Source organism: Rattus rattus, chromosome 9 (assembly GCF_011064425.1).
Source record: "Rattus rattus isolate New Zealand chromosome 9, Rrattus_CSIRO_v1, whole genome shotgun sequence".
NCBI classification, from domain to species: Eukaryota; Metazoa; Chordata; class Mammalia; order Rodentia; family Muridae; genus Rattus; species Rattus rattus.
This window is the reverse complement of record NC_046162.1, coordinates 17,149,440-17,156,216: the sequence shown is the minus strand read 5'-3', so window position 1 is coordinate 17,156,216 and position 6,777 is coordinate 17,149,440. Positions and strand designations below refer to the sequence as shown.

Here is a 6,777-nt window from a genome sequence, read left to right as displayed (position 1 = left end):
CATACATGCACAGATATATGAGGATAAGCAAGAAAATGATGTCACTGCAAAGCGTTCATTCTTTTTTCTTTCTTTCTTTTTGCAGTGTTAAGGATCTAATAATTGTATTCCAATGAGTTACATCCCCAATCCGGTTGTGTTTTTGTCTTTTTGATAAATGCTCACACTGTAGCCCAGGTTGCTCTTGAATTCTCCTGCCTCAGTCCCATCCCTGTCCCCCCCTCCTCCCCGGAGTGGTAGGATTTCAGGCTTGAGCCCCGATTCTCTCTCTCTTTCTTTTTAAAGATTTATTTATTTTTATCTGAGTACACCGTAGCTATCAGACACACAAGAGGAGGACATCGTATCCCATGTGGTTGCTGGGTATTGAACTCAGAACCTCTGGAAGAGCAGTCAGTGCTCTTAACTGCTGAACCATCTCTCCAGCCCCGAGCCCCGATTCTCGATCAACAAACAGTTGGCTTTTACTGACACGCTTCCTTCCTCTCGGGTTAATGTTACCACTCCCGAAGCTGTCTTGGAAGGCAGTGTCAGCTTGGCCACGAGCCTCCCGCGAGCTGCCGCGCGTCTGGAGGCGTGGCCTATGGCTCCGCCCCTCGCTGCGTGCGCACGTCCTGCCGTCCTGCCGTCTTGCCGTCTTGCCGTCCTGCGGTCCTCGCGCTCGCCGGCTCGGCTGCGACGGTGCGGAGGGAGTCGCTGACGCGGAGACTGACTGACCTACAGAGCGGCTGAGGGTGAGTGGCCCGCTTGGTCCCCAGTCCTCCCCTCCCAGGTCCTAACCTGGCGGAGGCCTTCTTCGAAAGTTCTGCTCGGCTTTCTCTCCGTGACTCGCCCTCAGCCTGAGGGGACATCGGGCGGGGGCTGGCCGGAAGCGGGCTGAGGCGGGCGAGCGAGCGGGAGACTAGGGGTCGGAGAGGGGGCACCGAGCGGGCCTTGAGCGTCAGGTAAGCCCGAAACTGCGGACATCGCGCTCTAGAAGACCTTTGAGCCCCATCCCCTTGAGTCCTCTGGTGTTCCCGTAGGGCACAGCTCCTCCCAGCGTCACGAATACTCTTGAGGAGGTGACTCCGGGGTCGAAGTTAGTGCAGCAGTCCAGCCTACCTGAAGTCCCAGAGGAGCCTGGGGCGTGGTGGCCTTCTTGGTCCGGCCTTCAGTGGCTCCCCTCGGTGCCAAGAACCCTTAGAATCCCTTTAGGGACTTGATGAGTGAGTGACCTGTGGTGCGGAGTGCAAGACTCAGCCGTAGATGTAGCCGGTTGGTCTGGACCAGGAGGTCACCTATCACCTCCAAAGCACAGGGCTCCAGGTGACTTAATTGCCCTGTAAAAACTGCCGGGACCGCCTTGTACACTGTTTGCACAAGGGCTGTCTGAGCCATGCCATTTAAATCGGTTCTGAAGGACCAGTTGTTGTGGCCTGTGGCTGTTCATCCTTACTGTGTTCTAGTGCTGGCGCCACAAACTCAACCAGAGGGAGTGTTGCTGAGAGACATAAACACCATGAAATGTCCCATTGAGGGAGAGCGTTTGCTCTTCAATCCTTTCTAAGTCCTTGAGTGTTTCACCACCTATAAAATGAGATTATTGAGAGACTCGTGAAGTAAATCCACTAACATCCCACGGGCAAGATAACGGCACAGATGATCGCAGTTCTGCTTGGGCATCCTGTGATTTTTCAGAAGTGGATTAGAGATAAGAAATGGTTATGTTGTTCAAGTGGTTATACTAGCCTTAAACAGTCCAGCCGTATAGGAGATTTTGTGCTTTCCTGCTCTTGGTATGGTGCTAATGTTTATAGTAGTTATTATAAACATCATATAATATGTAACATTATTATTAATAAAGATTTTTTTTTTGGTGGTGGAGTTTGAACATGATGAGCATGTATTTTACTAGTGAACCCTCAACACTACCCTGTGTTTTCTGTTTTGAGAAGGAAATCTTGCTATGTAGTCTACACTGGCTGAATTTGAGATCCTCCTGCCTCAGTCTTCTAACTGGTAGGATTATGAACTCAGCCTAAATCTTTTTTTTTTCCCCCTTTGAGTCAGGATCTCTCAAATTATTTAGTTCTGTCCTCGAATTGGCTCTATAGATAAGCCTCAACTCACAGAGACCCTATCGCCTCTGCCTCTTCAGTGCTGGGATTAAGGTGTGTACATCATGCCAGGAGGTAACTATGTTTTGTTTACAGCGTTTATCAATGTTTTTAGTTTCTTTGAAGAGTAAAAAGTATTTATTCAGGGTTTTTTTTTTCCCCCAGAAACATCACAAGACATGATCTGTTTGCTAGGAGTTCCCAGTTCAGTAGGATATTTATAAATTCACTTGATAAAATTGTAAACATTTTCTGATAAAGTGCCCGGGGCCAAAACACTGATTAGAGTTGAGGGTCCGTGAGCCTTGGAAAGTTGCATGCTCACTGGGGATCTGAAGAGGAAATCCTGAGGGTCCTCTGGTTTGCCTTGAATTTCTTTTTTTCTTTGCTTAGGGTAGTCAGTTGAGATGTTGAGATATAGCGAATACGAGTGCTCTGCAATTGATAAAGCCACTGAGCTGCAGAGGTCAAATGTTAATTGTCTTTAACTTAGAAGTTTTCAAACTTGCAGACTCTCATAGTTGGGCCTACCTTGATTTTTAAAAATTTCCCTTAGTAGCTGATCCTAAAGGACTTTGCATCAGTATTGCACCAAAAACTGGAGCATCACCTTCCCAGAAGGCAGATCTTTTAGAAACTGGAATTGCATAATTCAGAGCAAAATTCGTAGTTTCGGTTGTCACTCCTTGGAGAAACGAAACAAACTAAAACCCCAGATATGCTTCTTTGAATCTTACTGGCCATAGTTAAGTAAAAAGTTAAATGTATTTCTTTTTTTGAGGCTTGGGGAACAACCAGTGGGAATTTCTCTGGTATGAGAGATGATGATCTTCTGTTGTAATCCCAGCATTTGGAGTTGTTCGAGGACATCCTTAGCTGCTTATGGGCATTGGTGTTTTTCCTCCGTTTGTGTTTGTGTGAGAGTGCCTGATCCCCTGGAACTGGAGTTATAGACAGTTATGAGCAGTGCTCTTAACTGCTAAGCCATTTCTCCAACCCCCAATTATCAAATCTTGGCAATAGAGATTCTCTTGCATGGCAAAATTTGTAGCCAGGCATTGGTTTTCAGACTTTTTGTAGCATCTGAGCTGGAGTTGGGGTGCAAGATAAGTCTACTTGAAAATCCAGGAGCAGCCAGACAGTGGTGGCGCATGCCTTTCATTCCATCGCTTAGGGGCAGAGGCAGGCAGATCTCTGAGTTCAAGGCTAGCCTGGACTACAGAAAGAGTTCCAAGACATCCAGGACTGCACAGAGAAACCTTGTCTTGAAACAGTAACAACAAAATTGTGTGTGTGCATGATGTTTTATGTGTGCTTGTTGGGGAGGTCAGAGCACAGCTTATAGAAGTTCTCCTTCCACAGAGATTCTAGGGGTCAAGCTCTACGGTTAAGCTGCACTGTTAACAGAGGATCCATCTTGCTGCCCAAGAAAGAGACTCTTTTAGTTGGTTGTTTTGTTTGTTTAAATTTTAAAAACTGAGATTGGGGTTGTAGAGGTCAGAGGACACCATGCAGGACTTGGTTCTCTCTTTACAACCATTTGGGTCCCAGGGATCAAGCCCAGGTTGTCATGTTTGGTGGCAAAATGCCTTTATCTACTGTACTCTCGCTGGCCCTGTTTTGCTTTCTTTTGAGACAAGGCTTTCACTTTGTAACCTAGGGTGGCTTGAAGTGGAGATCTCTGCTCTAGTTCTTTGAGTGCCGGCATGGCAAGTGTTTGCCATTATACACAGTTTAGAACTGTGCTGCTTTTTATTCTTAAATTTTCTTAGATTATTTTTACTTATGAGTGTTTCGCCTGCATGTTAAGTTGTGCACCACACATGTGCCATGTACTTGAAGGCTCCTTGGATCTAGAATTATGAATGGGTGTAAGCCACCGGGTGGCTTACTGAACCTGAACCTGGGTCTTCTTCAAAAGCAGAAAGTGTTTCTAATGGGAGCCATCTCTCCAGCTGCGTTTCTCGTTAAAGCCGGTCTCACCTGGCTGGCCTGGAACGCTATGTATGAGATTGAAGGGGTCGTTCTTCCTCTGCCTCCTAAATGTTGGAATAAATGTGTTTTTTTTCTTCCTTGTTTGACACAGGGTCTCACTGTGTTTCTCTGTTAACCTGCATGCACAAGGATTTGTTTTCTTAAACTGATGTAGACAACAAGGAATTTCTGATGGAGGCTGAGAAGCGTTTGTTGCCATGATTGTAAAAACTTGTTCCTGGGGCTGGAGAGATGGCTGGAGTTAAGAGCACCGACTGCTCTTCCAGAGATCCTGAGTTCAATTCCTAGAAACCACATGGTGGCTCACAACCGCCCTCTTCTGTGTGTTTGAGGACAGTGATGGTGTACTCATATAAATAAATAAATCTTAAAAAAAGAAAGAATCGGGCTGGAGAGATGGCTCAGTGGTTAAGAGCACTGACTGCTCTTCCTGAGGTCCTGAGTTCAAATCCCAGCAACCACATGGTGGCTCACAACCATCTGTAATGAGATCTGATGCCCTCTTCTGGTGTGTCTGAAGGCAGCTACAGTGTACTCATACAATAAAATAAAATCTTAAAAAATAAAAAAAAAAAAAAAAAAAAAAAAAAAAGAAAGAATCAGGCAAGCAAGAAATACTCTTGCAGAGGACCAAGGTTCAATCCTTAGTATCCACATGGTGGTTCACAACCATTTATAACTGTAGTTCCAGAGGCTCTAACACCCTCTCCTGACCTCTGAGGTCACCGGGCATATGTATGGTGCATATAAGCCGAAGAGTTGAAACATACACATGTTGTAACAAAATTAATCTTAAATTTTGTATCAATATACAAAGATTTTAACCAATGAAAACCTTAAACTTTTATCAATATACAAAATTCTGTACCAGTGTAACAAAAGATAACCTCAGTACTGCATCAAAATATAAAGATCTCTATCAGTGTTAGATTATGGCTATAGAATTTTTTTTTTTAAGAGTAGATTTAATTATCTACCCTTGTTTGTCTAATTTCTTACAATATTTCTATATCCCCCCTTTTCTTAATCTCTGTTCCCTTACTCTGGTGGTTTGAATATACTTGGCCTAGAGAATGGCAGTATTTGGAAGTGTGGCCTTGTTGGAGCAAGTGTGTCACTATGGGTGTGGCCTTTGAGAGCTTCCTCCTAGCTGCCTGAGGATGACAGTCTTCTCTTTGCCTTCGGAACAAAATGCAGAACTCTTAGCTCCTCCTATGCCATACCTGCCTGGACACTGCCGTGCTCCCACCTTGATGATAACTAACTGAACCTCTGAACCTGTAAGCCAGCTCCAGTTAAATGTTCTTTGTAAGAGTTACCTTGATCATTATGTATTTTCATAGTAAAACCCTAAGACGCTTACCCAAGAAAGAAAGACTAGAGAAGAGGAAAGGAAAGTTAGAAATCCCTGAGCTAAGCTCCCTAGTGTGTTTTCTCCCTGTCCATTACCATTATTATTTGCAGTCATCCCCTAAATGACATCATATCCATAACTCATAAAATGACCAAAACCATCCACTCTAACTTAAGGGACCGGGACTATGGCCTTCTTATAATTGCTTCCTGCTGAATTGGGATGAAGAATTCCTGTTTGGCTTCCCTAAAGGAAATTGGAAAAATGGTTAAGTCAAAAGAAAGCTAACTGGCATCATTTGTTGTCTAGTCTCTACATGTTGAGAAAGACCAGGGCTTAGCTGAAGTCCCTACTAGAACATTCTGATAGATTGGATGAACCAGGGTCATCTGGGATCAGCAGTCCTTCCTAGAACCAAGTCTCTGGAAACATCATCAGTTTGAGGCAGGATCAGTCGGAGCTGGAACAGCAGGTTTCAGCATCGCAGCAACCCTGAGAGTGAATCCTGTCAGGGCTGCCCTCTTGGTCTTTTGTTCTGTAATATATAAACCTTACAGTTCTCCAAAGACATCTGTATGGAATGTGCCGGGTGCACAGATCAATTAAGGATGGTTTTCTGCTCTTAATTTGAGCAGGTGAAAGACAGCTGTTTTTTTTAAGAGGTTAATTTGATTATATAATCAAACTTCAATATAAATCTCCATTCATGCCACCTGAAAGGACAGCACGATGAATCTTAAGGACTCTGTAGCCAGTAACATCCAAAGCTGAAGTTCTGGCTAGAGACATTTTTATGCCTCACCCAGTTTCAGGGCTGTTCCCATGTAGAGGGACCAGCAAATCATGTTACCTATCTTGTTTGTTCTTCGTGATTTTCTTCTTCCTGTCTGCAGCCGAGACCCCCATCAAATCTGATCCTTATTATTTTGGAAGGAGTCCAAAGCCTTTCCTCTTCCTGTTAACACAAACTTAGAGCCTTCTCCCGACATAGCATGTCCTTTGTCTGGCAGTCTGAAGTCATTCAGAGTAGGGATGGATCCATGTTAGCAGCCCTTTTCTATCCTGGTCTGCTTTATTTTGACCTCTTTCATAGAAGATTTGTAATACATCCCAACCGTAGAACTTATAACCCCTTAATTTAAAACAATTAAAACAGTTGTTTTATTGAGACAGAGTTTCTCTGTGTAGCTTGGGCTGACTTGAATTTGCTCTGTAGATTAGGCTGACCTCAAACTCAAAAAGAACCCAAGTGTTCCTGCTTTTGTCTTTAAGTATTGAGATCAAAGGCCTGGATTTATGTATTATCTATGTACCCTTGAAAACATTTATATC

At 44.2% G+C, this 6,777-nt stretch overlaps 1 protein-coding gene across 2 annotated transcripts in view; it reads left to right on the top strand.

Moving 5' to 3' along the window:
• The first annotated feature begins 624 nt into the window (after window positions 1-624).
• Hmox2 (heme oxygenase 2) overlaps window positions 625-6,777 on the top strand; it is a 30,932-nt gene continuing 24,779 nt past the window's right edge. Inside the window, exon 1 of one of the 2 annotated variants that reach the window (XM_032914332.1) lies at window positions 625-734. The gene's annotated coding sequence lies outside the window, so the exon portion shown is untranslated. Of the gene's footprint in view, window positions 735-756; window positions 945-6,777 lie in introns of those variants that run through there. The other variant, XM_032914333.1, reaches the window with a different exon arrangement.